General features: G+C 35.3%; 1 long non-coding RNA gene across 1 annotated transcript in view; it reads right to left on the bottom strand.

The window, feature by feature from the left end:
• Positions 1-12987, bottom strand: part of LOC148147296 (uncharacterized) — a 338020-nt gene extending 325033 nt beyond the window's left edge. Inside the window, exon 1 of the long non-coding RNA XR_015759863.1 lies at positions 12945-12987. This is a non-coding gene — a long non-coding RNA (uncharacterized LOC148147296). The remainder of the gene's footprint in view (positions 1-12944) is intronic.
• Between the last annotated feature and the right edge of the window lie 1924 nt (positions 12988-14911).

Genomic DNA, 14911 nt, shown 5'->3' with positions numbered 1-14911 from the left:
GCCACTGGTGTGTGGAGGAGACACGACAGAGAATGAGCTGCAAAACAAGGGGTGAAATTTGGCCATGCTAAAGCAAGGACTGATTAAGAGTCATCAACATGGCTTTGTGCATGGAAAATCATGTCTCACTAACTTAATTGAGCTTTTTGAAGAAGTAACAAAGAGGATTGATGAGGGCAGAGTAGTGGATGTGATCGATATGGCTTCAGGAAGGTGTTAAACAAGTTACCTCGTGGTAGGCTGGTTAGCAAGGTTAGGTCACATGGAAAACAGGGAGAACTAGCTTGATGAAAGTACACAGATGGTAGTGATGGAGGATTGCTTTTCAGACTGGAGGCCTGTGACCAGTGATGTGCCACAGAGATCATTGCCATGTCCACTACTTTTCATCATTGATATAAATGATTTGGATGTGAACACAGGAGGTATGGTTAGTAAGTTTGCAGATGACACCAAAATTGGAGGTGTAGTGGACAGTGAAGTAGGTTATCTCAGAGTACAACGGGATCTTGATCAGATCAGCCAATGGGCCGAGGAATGACAGATGGAGTTTAATTTAGACAAATGTGAGGTGCTGCATTTTGGAAAGGCAAATCAGGGCAGGACATTTTCACTTAATGGTAAGGTCCAGGGGAGTGTTGCAGAACAAAGATACCTTGGGGTGCAGGTTCATAGTCCCTTGCAGGTGGAGTCCCAGGTAGACAGAAAGTGAAGAAGGCATTTTGTATGCTTGCCTTTATTGATCAGTGCATTAAGTATAGGAGTTGGGAGATCATTTTTGCAACTGTGCAGGATATTGGTTGGGCCACTTTTGGAATATTGCATGCATTTCTAGTCTCCCTGCTATGGGAAGGATGTTGTGAAAATTGAAAGGGTTCAGAAAAGATTTACAAGGATGTTGCAAGGTTTAGAGGGTTTGAACTTTAGGGAGAGGCGGAATAGGCTGGGGCTATTTTCTCTGGAGCATCGGCGGCTGAGACATGACCTTTTATAGGTTTATAAAATCATGAGAGGCATGGATAGGGTGAATAGCAAGGTCTTTTCCCTGGGGTGGGGGAGTCCAGAACTAGAGGTTCAGGGTGAGAGGGGAAAAATTTAAAAAGGACCTGAGGAGCAACTTTTTCACACAGAGGGTGGGGCGTGATTGGAATGGGCTACCAGAGGAAGTGGTGGCGGTTTGTACAATTACAGCATTTAAGATATGTGAATAGGAAGGGTTTAGAGGGGTATGGGCCAAATGTTGGCAAATGTGACTAGACTAGTTAAGACTATTTGGTTGGTATGGACAAATTGGACTGAACAGACTGTTTCCATGCTGTACAGCTCTATGACTCTATAATACAATCACAGTGGTGGTAATGGGAGAGCAGCACAGCATTTGACAACATTTTTTTCTTTGTTGGCAGGATATGTTGGGCTATATGTTGGTTTATGAGAATCATATGGAGACAAATATCAGGCATTCCATGATGTAACTGGTTCTCTCTGCCCTATTCTGACCTGCTTTCACCTACAATGAGACAAAGGAATGGATTGAGTGAGCATGGCACGGCTGTTAGTGCTAGCAGTGAGGTGAGTGAGAAGGCAATGCAGAGTTACTTGTATTGAGGATTGGGTGAAAATGATTTAGGGAAAATACCGCATGCAATAGTAGGAGTGGTAGAGCATGAGTCTTTGTGACAGACGGGTGCAGAAGTAGAAATGGAGTGAGTGTGAGGTAGCAGAATGAAGATGGTGGTATTTATCCTTGCTGAGCAGTGATGGTCATTAACCTTCTTCCTGCGCTGAGGAGTATTCCTCAGAACCACAAACACAACAGTGGGCTGGGTAGCATCATTAGACTAGGCTGGTAGGATGTGGTAACATGGTCTCCTCTGGCAGTTTGAAAGAAGAGGCTGGCTCACCTGTCCATCATCCCATTCACCAGGACCCTGTCAGTAAATTGGAGTGCCAGATGGCCTCAGGCAGCCAACTCTGGGACCATTGTTTCCAATTCTTCAAACAGTGAATGGCAATTCCTGGCTTGATGCACAGCTGGGATTTGAATATTTAAAATATGGTACCGGTGGTTCTAATTCTGGAAGACCCCAGCAGTGGTGAATACATGCACTGCCAGTGAATGCATGCACTATACCACAAGAGAAGAATCTTGTTAGGTCTCACAGAGAGGAAGCCTCTACTATATTCCCGAAGTTGGCAGTTTCCAATGTTTGGTAAACTTCAGCCCCATAACTGTGAATGTCAATAGTTTTCCAGAAAGCCAGCAATTTCTGCCTTGAAACTGCTAAAGGATTGCATGGTCCTCTGCGATAAATATCTCCAAAGATTTACCAGTCTCTGAGTGAAGAAAGTCCTCCTCATTTCTGTCTTAAATGGTCTAACCCTCTCCAGAGGTTAGGTCACTGGTTGTAGATGCACCCAACCAAAGGATACATCCTATTCTATCCTATCCACCTTGACATGCCCTGTAATCCTGCATGGTTTAATGAGGTCATAACTGATTCTTGGAACTCAAGAGAATACAGACCTAGGTTTCTTAATATTTCTTCATAAGACAATTCTGCCACCCCAGAGATTCATCTGGTGAAATTCCGTTGCACAGCATGTTTATCCTTCCTTGGATATGCAGTCTAAAATGGTGCACATACTCCAGATGAAGGTGCACCAAGGTTCAATACAACTGCAGCAAGCCAACTTTCGTTTTCTACTCATATCTTCTTGAAATGAAAACCATTATACGACTTACCCTTCTAACTGCTTGCTGCACCTCATGGTAGCTTTTAGTTATTCATGGGAAAGGTCATCCCAATCCTTTTCGACACTGACTCTTCCCAATCTCACCATTTAAGAAATACTTTGACTTTCTGGGTTTTTTTCTACTGAAGTGAAGAAATTCACAGTTAATGTTACATTTCATTTTAGCCCATTCACATAGCCTGTTCAAGCTCTTTTGAAGCCACATTGCACATTCTTTATGACTTGCATTTCCATTCAGTTTGGTGTTATCAGTAAATTTGGAAACATTATAATAGGTCCCCTTATCCAAATAATTTATATGGATTGTGAACAGTTGTGGACCTAGCACTGACTCTTGCAGTGTTCCTCTTGTAACTGTATGTCATCCTGAGAATGATCCATTTATTCCTACAATCTATTTACCACTTATAGACAATGACAGGTATGTCATACAATTATTACAAACACAAGATTCAACATTAAAATTACAGGATTGTAATTATTAATGAAAAGATTTGCAGAAAGAATTGAAACAATTCTATTACCTGATGTGGAATTTAGAATTGTCACCTAGAAGAGTCATGGAACAGGTCCAAAATTAACTTTCCAATAAGTACTTGAGATGAAAATAAATGTTGGGTTATGGACAAAATCTAGTTGAATGGAACTAATTAGAAACCTCATTCACAGAAACAGTACAGGCATGACCGTCCTATGGCCTCCTTCCTATGACTCCATATCTCAAAATATATCAGCAATGGTTTTACTAGTAAGGCTAACTGTATAAAGAAGTACAAAGTAAAAGTTGTTTAAGCAGCACTTTTTGTTCAAATGTTGACCTGGCGGTCTAATACAAGAGGAGAAAGTGAGGGCTGCAGATGCTGGAGATCAGATCTGAAAATGTGTTGCTGGAAAAGTGCAGCAGGTCAGGCAGCATCCTAGGAACAGGAGAATCGACGTTTTGGGCATAAGCCCTTCTTCAGGAATGAGCCCTTCTTCTTCCTGAAGATGGGCTTATGCCCGAAACGTCGATTCTCCTGTTCCTTGGATGCTGCCTGACCTGCTGCGCTTTTCCAGCAACACATTTTCAGGTCTAAGACAAGACCAAAGATACAAAGCATAGGTGTCTTTTAGCAGTGCTTATTAATTATTAATCTTCTTAGAAATGCAAACTTTCTTTGTCTGGTTGTCCATTTGAATTCATGTGATTTGGATTGCTGAGAAAGGATCATTACTACAGTTATTTTAAACCATAACACATATGGAATTGTTCGTGTTTTCTGTGCTTTGTGTGTGGTCAACGGCAAACATAAAATATCAAACGATGTTATAATAAGCAGTTACTGCACGGTACAATAACAATACCATTAGATTCCAAATTCCTTTACAATGAAAAGCCTTTCACAGAAGACAAAAGAAGTGTGCACTTTATCATTAAAAAGTCATAATTCAATCTTCAATTTATTCATTTCACCAATAACATGAAGCTACAAAGTGAGGTCACTGCATGGTGATTTGTTAAAAAGGTAACAGTTCACAACTGCTCTCATTTGCTTCATTTAATATCTTAAGGATGCTCAAATATTTGGTAGAATCCTACACCATATTGTATTCTATTGTTGTACAGTGACATTATTACACAAAAATATATAAAAATAAGGAAACAAAATCTTCCAAGCCAACTTAAAGATTGGAGGTAGTGACCAAATTCAGTTCTTATATTTCTCTTCTAAAATGATTGTATGACATGACTGAAATCAAACAAACACAAGGAAGATAACTATCATTTCAATAGCTCAAAGGGGACATTTTCTCCCTTCACTTGGATATGAAAAGACATCATTCATCAACAGGGAATTATTTTGGAGCATCAGGACTTAAAGCAACAAAGGTTAAGCTCAAAGGCAAAGAACTAAATGGTGAGATTATGTAGAATTAAAAAGGAAATGTAACTAGACAAATTGTGCCAAGCGATTACTAACAATTATAGTGCAGCTTTTAGAGGTTTATTCTTCTTATACCAAAGTCCTGCAAACAAGGACTTGTCTTCAGAAAGTAAGCCCACATGTTTCTTAGTCAGGGTCCCTCAATTTTACTGTAATTGTCTGAGGAGCTGGTCTTTGATCTAGCTATAACTAAGGATGGATTGTTTGGTTGGTAATACTGCAGCTGCACTGCAATGCACAAACACAGATGCTTCACCTAACTATATACAGGCTTTGATCTGCTGTCTTTATTTTATTGTTTATTTGATTGTATCAGGTTAGGTTGTAGTTAAGAAATATCAGGAATAAAAATCTACATTATTCTCTTCTAACATTTGTTATCCCCACTGCAAAGTTCTGCCTATTTTCTGATACTGAGCAAATTTATCCAACTGAGAGAGAGGGGAAACTGGTAGATGAAAATTGCAATGTGGTATTTATCAAGTGATCCTTTTTATCTCCACTGTTGAAAATGTCAAAAACTGCTTATGACATTTTGGAGGCCCTGAGTTATGTTTCAGAAATGTGTTTTTTTTCCCCCAATACCTTATAGAAAGACAATAAAATGCTGATGTAGGCAATCAGAAGAGGTTAGTGCAACTTAGAACAAAGCAAAATTTGTGCCAATTATGTTAGTCACCTAACTGAATTGGAGAGATTTTATTTTCTCAGCAGCATTAAAATATTTACTCTATTTAGTTGCAAGAGAGAGAAGAAAAAAATTTACTTCTGTCATGCAGGTTACAATCCTTATGGAAATTCAATTTACAGGACTTGCAGCCAGATAGCTTTTACAGTCATGCACATACTGCAGTCAAACTGCCTTGGAAACAACAAGATAACAATAATAAATGTCATCATTTGCTCTATCATTATCACTGGCAAAGTATTGTCAAGAAAAGGAGCAAAAATGTAGGTATGTGTAACTCCACAACCATAGTAACACATGGCTCATTGACACTAAAGGAGATGATCCTTTCACTCTATTCCCAACAAGTTTTTCCAGATATTTTTTATTACCATTGAATGTGTTATATCCAATTCTAATACTGTTGAGGTTAGTTTTCAGAACGGGAGTCATGCAGGTCTGTTTCCAAGTAGAACTATTTGTTGTTTACTTGATGTTCTCAGCTACGGCAGTGCTCCAATGAATATCTCTTCTTTGACAACCTAGAAAAAAGATTGTTTTACCCCAGGACGTACATCACATGCACAATAATGTGACCAGAAGAGAAAGAAAGAGATCCTCTTAGCTATAATGTGGCAGACATTGGTGAAATGGATGAAAATTATTTAGCAGGTTTAATCATCGATTATCACCTATGTATGCATAATCGAAAAGAGAGAGCTAAAAGGCGCAACTTCTTAAGTGATTCAGAAAATCTTTACAGTAGGCATTGTAACCTGGAAACTAAATTCACTTCAATAGTTTTGAAGTAACTTCATCTATGTAACTTTGGTTCCTTCAGGTTCCGTTATTCTGTCTGTACCATGATGAATATTTTGGGTCATGCATGGCATTAAATGAAGAAAATAATATTCTATTAAATGAATTTTGAAGTGGTTCTGAAATACTTCCAGCATTGTGGGATATAAAATGAGTCAGAAGAATTAAATATTTTAAAGGTAGTTCTCATTTCAAATGAAATGTTTAAAATTTTGTTGATGAGTTTGACAATAACAAGCTCATAATTTCATAGAACAGTTGTTATGTTATCAAATTTTTCATAAGTTCACAAAAAGGCACGCTGTTAGACAAATGACCAAATATTGCAACATTGTTTTCTTTATTTTTTAAAACTATATTTTCCAATACTAATGCAAAAATTCTCAAAGGCCATATCTTTTGTTAGTTGAGTTTAAATTGCAATAGCACAGACTAAACTAAACAGCTCATGCTCTAGTTTAATATTTATAAAGTGGAATAAAACTGGTAATACATCTAAATTCAAAACTGTCTCTCTATGCACCAAATCTAGATGCATCTTCTTTTTCATTTCAAGAAAATCAGTTTTTCAGCAGGTTTTAGTCCCTAAAGATTATTTCAAGGTTATGAAAAGATTTCTGAATGTTATTACATTTTCTGCTCTTAAGTACAGTATGTAAGGATTTACCAACTATCTTTAAAGTGAGAATTAATGTTCTTATTGGCCTCTTTTTAACAATTTATCTTATTCTAACTTATTTTTGGCATTTATTTGTATAACTTTGAGGAACTCATTAATACATTTATTAGAAATCAATGTTAGAAATGAACATAAGAAAAATTACTGATTTAAGTGAGAAGTGTGAATTGTGCTATTAATAAAGTATGATTAAATTCTTGGATAACACAAATTTGATACAATCTGTCAAATATTGGTAATGGAAGGTCAGTTGGTATTGACATTTATGTTTATTCAGCCCTTGAGAAAACTGGCTTCTCTTTGCAGAGATCAAAATGTCCAAAAATTATCTTTTTACCTACAAAAATAAAGAGTCTGCATCGCCATTGTATATTTCAACCAAAAACATTCTGTCTAAACACATTGAAGATTGAATCAGATTGTGTTAGGTGTTTTTGTTTGTTTTGCTCGCCACTTTGAGAATGCTGCTAAGTATATCAAAGGGTTAAAAAGTAAATTATTTTCTGTTACAATGATGTGATCAAATTCACACAGCAATAAAGATGACCCCATTTTCTATCTAAAAGTAAGACAGGAGAATTGTATAAACCAAAGAAATGCCATGAATAATTCTTTGTGATTTTTTTTATATTAGCACTCAGTGTCTCACAGTGAACCCAAGAGAAACTGGATAGAGGAAAGTAAAGTGTAGGATATCACTTGCCTAGTTTTTCATTTTTCACGAGGTGATACTGTTTCCTTCAGCAACAAAGGAAGTATGTTATATAAATATTTTTATGCTGAATTTGACAGCAGCATAATGAAAGAGAAAACAACATGGATGTGCAAATGTCTACAGCAATTTTATTTTTCTTACTCATTGCTAAATATTCGATTTATGAGTAACAAATTTAAAGATTTTGGGAAGAAGTTGCACAGTCAGTTGAGACACAAAATAATATGGGCAACTTTAGTTACGTCAGGTTCACTGAAACTACCAATATTTTTAATTATAGTGCAACATTTAAAAGTATTGAACAACTTTATTAATTGCATACATTTAGTTCTCAAAGTAAGATATAGTCAGCAAGTATTATTTTTGCACTTTTTCCCCTCATTTCTTTCTTATTTGTGACTACAGCATAAAAAGATCTCTAATATTTTTCAATTGCTAATTACTAATGCAGTTCAATGAATTAGAGTGTTCCAGTAATTCAAAATGATTTATATCCCATTTCTACAAATGTATAAATGAGATTTGAAATTTCAATGCCATTTCACAAATTAGGTGATTAAAAGAGAGAGAAATATGGTGTAATATTGATCTCAATGCTATTTTATTCTGCAATAACCATTACACTGTATTGTAAAATACACATGCCCTGGTGCTGAGAGTGTGATTTATACTATTTTTCTATTTGCTTTAACAATAAGTGTTTTGTACACATATTGATTTAACTTTTACAAATTAGGCTTTTTGAGGACTCATTTACCCTTTTCAAATAAACCAATATTTATGTATCGGAAATAAAACAATTCTAGAGTATAACTCAATAAAAATCTTGGTTCATCAAACTTTTTCATTGTTATTTTACATCTGCACTTAGTCTTGCTTCATGTTCTGCCAATTCAGTTACATGAATGTGAAATGAAAGATCTTATTTACAACATGCAGTGGTTGTTCTTAACTAAAATTGTTTTTTTTAATTGGTATAAGTACACATGTATGCAATATTTAGTTGGCTATATACATGTGAATCAGATTTAATTCAAGGTGAAAGGTGGTCCAGCAATTTCATCCCTTTAAAAGTCTATCTGCTCACAGCCAGAAAAATGTGATTAAAATAGCTCACACTTATAAAAGTAACTTAATCAGTTCACTGTTGCCATTTTTCTTCTGTCACAAACCCTTACTTAGCTAACCTATATTACATATCCTTGATTCAATTCTTCATCACTCTGCTTTTTCCCCCTCTGAGTGCCTTCATAGAATAAATCAGTCATAGTATAATTCAGTCACAGGATGCAACACTGACCAGTCTGCTGTAGTATATAGAAAGAGCAATAGTTCTCATAAAGGGCTAGGTTGCTATAGGTCAGTCTGCACTTGCCAATCATTCCTACAGTATCCAAAGTAACTACTTTTCAATGCAACCTTCTCCATGGCACAGATAGTTCCAGAAGAATTTGTGAGCTAACGGAGAAATAATAAAAAAATAAAAGAACAGATTGGAGAAGGTTGAGCTCACCTATACAATGCTTGCAAGCTAATGTACTGTTGTGAAAAAAAACATTGTCTCAAATATAAGGCTTCAGCTGCTTTCTGGAGGCAGTATGCTTAATGATCCATAATTGCCATTTTGCAAAAGGCTGGTCACCATTCTACGTTCATGGTATGTACAGTATGCAAAATTCTCAATAGACTTTTACAATTCTCCATTATAGGCTCACAATAATCACCAAATGAGCCTTTGGCAGCCATTAATTGGGAGTTGTCTTGCATCAGGGACCTCACAAAATTTGAAGAACAACAAAGAAATGTGTTTTACACCAAGGGGGTCAGTAGCACAAAAACAACAAATGTTTCACAGCTACTTCATCACTATAAACAAATCAGCTTTTGTTTGAAAAGCTCTCCAAGGAAACATTGTCACTTTTAAAAGAGGTCCAAGCAGGGAAGAATCGAAACACTTGCCATGGTTTTCTGACTGCACTGCCACATAGTCTCTCCCTGGAATGATCCTGGCTTCAGGCTCTTACTGTGTGGCCCATTAACAGCCACTATTTTCAGCTTTAGTTGATGTTGCTAAGGCTAACTGTACTTAAACTTTGTGTCTGATCAAGTTATGTGTATTGGATCTGAAAACAGTTAGTCAATTGTTTCTGGTCCCTAAGTGGTGATTTGTGGTAATGTTTACATCAATACTAACAAAAGGCTTGCTGGGGTACCGAGTCTGTCTATAAGATGAAGGACAGGGGCAGCGTATCATCAGTCTGCTTGTAATAAATACAAGATTTAAAGCCCCAGATTGCTAGAGCATGTAAATGAATGACTTATGGAGAATTCATTGTTGACAGAGAAAACCCAAATTTTAGTACTTGGTTAATTGAAAGCAAGGCAGCTTCTAAGTGTGATGGTGCAATCGAACGCATGATAAATACTTGTAGGTTAAAAAACAAATGATCAGATAGAATTAAATTATGACACCAGCTTCCTTTTCAACTCACTGTTCAATAATGCAAAAAATATTTTAAAATATTAAATATAAAAAAATGTTTAAAGGTTTCATGTGGCTTCTAAAAATTGAATTGGAGTTCAGGGCAATGAAGTACATTATATCACAAAGCTCATTTGATGTTCATGGTTAAAATAAAACAGAAGAAAATCCACAAATTGCAAAATTATATGTTTTGTATAATTTTGTCACAAAAACACCATTAGGTTTGATAATAAATATAATTTGTTTCACAAGAATATAGGATTACTCCATTTACCAAATCTAAGATCATCACAATTCTTGAAAGGTGTATAATACATATTTATTTCAAAAAGCTCAATTAAGACTATCAAAACTTATTTATCATATATTCTGTGTGCATCAGAAGCCATCTGACCTCTTACAAAAAAAAACTCAATGATTACTGTGCATTTCCTTATCCATCCTTTGTTAATCTGCTGGATTTGGCATTATAATATGTGTAATGAGGGTGTAAGCCTTAAAAGCTTATTTTAATTTTAACAGATAATGCCCAGAAACTGTTCGTCTCACATTTACACACGCAAAGAAAACAGGAATTGATATGTAAAATGCAGAATGCTTTGTGTACTCAATGTGTTTATTATACAAACTGACACTCACTGTCCATTGATGGTTGCATTTCCACTCAGACCAAAGACAACATGGGAAATCTTGTAGCTGTTCAACTGCATAGTGAAAATTGGCAATCAAAAAAAAAATTGCAAAGATGCAGAAATCTCATGGCATATGGTACTTGGATAACAGATATGTAATAATAGGAGTAGAAAACAATGGAAATGCGGCATTCTATCACAGCTTTGCGTGCTCTTAAATGTTATTTTTTTAACATGCTTTCTCTGTCATATGCCTGCCACATGCACGTATGGACTACGTATAGCACAGAAAGATTTGCTTATATAAGGTTGCTTTAACGTATGCCATTTTATCAGCTTTGCATTGTCATTTATTTTAATTCCTTTTTACTGGTTATTTAATACTGTCCAAAAGTAAAAACATGATCTTGATATCGGGAGAATTGTTTTTCTGGACTAAGTTCTACATTTTAGAAAGAAAACTTCAGTAATAATCATGGTTTATAGCTGCAATTTATATTGTGGAAGCATTAAAGAAGGCATCTGAGATTAAAATTGTTAGGTGACCATGTATAATGAATAAAGACAATGCAAACAAACAATTTTATTTTGCTAGTTGAATATTTTCTTGATACTCATTGAGGAAGTGCTAATAATTGGAATGGCGTGCTAAATACTTCAAATTTATATGAGCTCCCTACACCATAAAGTGTGCTTGAGGCTTTTTTTTTTAAAAAAAGACATTTGATTTGTTCATAAAAATATATCCTACACTTGGTGAAACAGAAGCATGTTTTTCTTTTAAGAAAACCCTAGATTCGATATCGGAAATGATAGCTGGTAAATTGAACATTTCTCCTTTTTTTTAGCTCCACCAAGAAAGGATCATACACACTGAAATCATGGGCATGAAATTCAGCTCTTATCTTGTTCCATACTGCTTGCTGACATACTACAAGTCAACGTAACACTCGAGTATGATTAACAGTCAGCAGTTGCATGCAGAAAACATTCCTCCCTGCCCTCTTTTAGTCTGTCTGTCTCTTAGCCCAGTTGCCTGTTCTTCCCCTCCCCACCCCCTTCCTAATTTCAGCCACCACAGCTTTTAAGATGAGATAACATAAGGTCTGGGCCAAATGAAGATAAAGCAGTGCACTTGACCCACCTGGCTAGCAACACCATCAGACTCTGCAGCCAATTGTATCAGCAATGAGAATCCGCAAAGGTTCATTTGACTGAACGACATGCTTATGAACCCACAGAGCTGATAGAAACCTATCAAAATCCTTAAGAGTACTGAATTATACTGTGTGTATCTATGATTGGGGTTGGGGGTGGGGGGAGTTAGGAATTTGACTGCATATATTAAATAAAATGGGTTTATTCCTCTTGGTCATGTGAAGGTCTGGTGATACAGATAATAACAGTCGGGAAATGCGAGGCTTTCTATTATTTGGACACTGGTGATGCACACAAGCAGTGGGAAGATTAAATTAAGTATTATATGTGCTGACCCTATTGCCATGGTTACAGGACAATGGATAATATTAATCAACCCAAGACTTTTCAGAAATCCTACATGCAAAATGAAAACAGAGATGCCATTTTTTTATTTTAAAATAATTTATGGTAAAGAAAGACACACAACTGCATAATTAATTTTTCATCTATTCAAAACTGATAATTAAAAAATAAATTGTTTTTCTATTTGACATATGATTCATTGTATTGCATAAGATGTCACTTCCCCTTCTGTTTACTTCAGTTAAAAAAACACTAATATCAATCCTGAAATGGAAGTAAAATATTTTACTGTCAGTTTTGATAAAAACAACACACAGGCCTATATAGGCAACAACAACAAAAAAAATCAAATTATAGGATACCAACATGTATCATGCTGCTAATATCTGATATCTGTTCACAGGCTTACTCAGCTCCTGTCTGCAATTTTATGGTTATGATTGTTAACTAGAAACAATTTTTTTTTGTCATTAAATAGGTCTAATAACTTGCATATGTTTGGATCACAGTTGAATTAAATGTTGCTGATCACTTCATTAGATTTATACATGAAAATGCAACTTTAAATCTTGGCAACCAAAGCCTACCCTTTAAATTGTGGCTAAAGATTTCTTGCAATGTAAATCAAATAAATCAGCGTAAATATAGAAAAGGTAAACACTAACTTATCATGGCTGCAATAAGATAAAGCACCCTATTTTGAACAGATTATTTATAATTCCACAACTAAGCAAACATATTTTGTAAAAATGAAATTATTACCTAGCAAAAAGTTGGTCCTTTGCAGTCATTTTTATGGTAGTATATCTTAAAATATCTGACAGGAAAAGTATTCACTTCTTGCATGGGAAGCATGCCGTGAAGAAAGAAGCTCTATTGTTTCATAATCTTTCATTGGTCAAAGGAGATGTTCAGGGTGTAACCATAAATAGAGCTAATAAAGATAACAAAAAAAAAACTTACTTTAGTTATTTGCATTTATTTTGAAAGAGTCTTTCGACTGTTTGAATTCAGCAGTTTTTGTCATGCAAACCTAATCAGATTCATGGTAATGTGCTTCTGTTAATGAAAATAGCATTTTAACTTTTTTATTGAGAATTATAAGACCAATTCTGAGGATTTTTGCATACGACAGATAGACTAATTGAAATAAAATCGTAATGAGGTGATTAGATTTTTAATGCCTGAAAATTGTAAAAGAAAGGGATGTGCTACGGACTTTGGTGTCCTGAGAAATATGAGTCAGGGAATGAAATAATTTGAGATTTTTAGACTGTTGAGAGGAGGAGGGAGGTTGGGTCGTCCAATAGGGACAAGGAAAGTTCAGAAATACACTAACTTATCATTGTATTGCTAAAACATACACAAACGTGGAAGAATAGAAAAAGAAAGTGAGAAAGAAATTGGCAATCATATGACTACCATTTTCCTGCATGCTGTCCAAGAATGCAAAAGAGGGACTATGACTTTGGCCAGAGAAACTTTACTTGAGGCACAGAATGTATCAAGTAGAGTGACTCCAGCGATAAAAGATTATATTTACAGGAGTAAACTGAAACGCACAATGCGTTCTTCTCAGAATGGAGAAAGCTAAGAAGAGATTTGATCATTGTGTATAATAATCATGAAAAGTTGAGATGCAGTAAATAAAGAGAAGCTGTTTCCAATGGCTGAAAGTTCAAAAACTAGTCGGATATAGACATGATGTGTTTGAATGTGAGAAGAAGCAAGGGCGGCATGCAGGGCATTTTTTTATACAAGTGGTGAAAGAATGGAGTGTGCTGCCTACTGGGAAGAGGGAAATAGATTCAATAATAGACTTCAAAATTGGACTTACAAAGTATTTGAAAAAAAAAGCATAGCGGGGTACGAGAAAAAACACAGGGGAGTGTAACTAATTAGTGTGCCCTTTGAAAAACTGGCACAGATGGACTGAATGATCTTATTTTGTGTCATATCATTGCATAATTGTATGATTAAGAAATTATTCTCCCACAGCATTTTATTTTAACAATTACAAAATGCAAGCAGTGTAATGAGTTTTTAGTACCAAATTATGTACACTCCCTATTATATGATTTAGGGATTGAAATCACCATAGAGACAAATAATACTAATTATAAAAGTGCACATTTTTTGTTGCCCTTCTGAAATTATTCTTTTTATATTTTAATATGATTATCTACATATTTAGGACTGTGTATTGCCTTTGAACCACTGTATTGCAGCAAAATTATGATTTACTGCTGTTAAATATGATACTAATTGTTTGATTAAAATAGCAACCATTAAATAAATATACATGATTAAAGCTGATTCACCTGACACTGGTTAGTCACCAAATGAAATTTTAAAACAGAAGAATCGTGAGTATCCCTGTAGTTAATCTTCTGCAACTTGGGGAGAATTGCTTTGTTCAGTTTTTATGGTACAATATTTTTATTCAAGAATTTTTCACAGAAATTTTTATGAACATTTCTGTAGTAGATATTTAACTAGTGACCAAAACTCACATTGACATATTCTTGGTATTAAATTAAATCAAAAATGTAATTAATGGAGGGATGTACTCATTCTGTGTGGTACTTATTGGCTATTATTTACCTGACACAGCCTATTATCTTGTAGTAGTGATAGATAAGAGTCCAACCTAACAGGATTTCCAACACCAAATAGTAAATCTATACAACGTTTATGGAGATGTTATAGATCCCAGTGTCTCTACAAAT

Source organism: Chiloscyllium plagiosum, unplaced genomic scaffold, assembly GCF_037043375.1.
Source record: "Chiloscyllium plagiosum isolate Xiang-an unplaced genomic scaffold, Cpla_swu_hap1 HiC_scaffold_17, whole genome shotgun sequence".
Classification (NCBI taxonomy): Eukaryota; Metazoa; Chordata; class Chondrichthyes; order Orectolobiformes; family Hemiscylliidae; genus Chiloscyllium; species Chiloscyllium plagiosum.
This window is presented reverse-complemented; position numbering and strand designations above follow the sequence as displayed.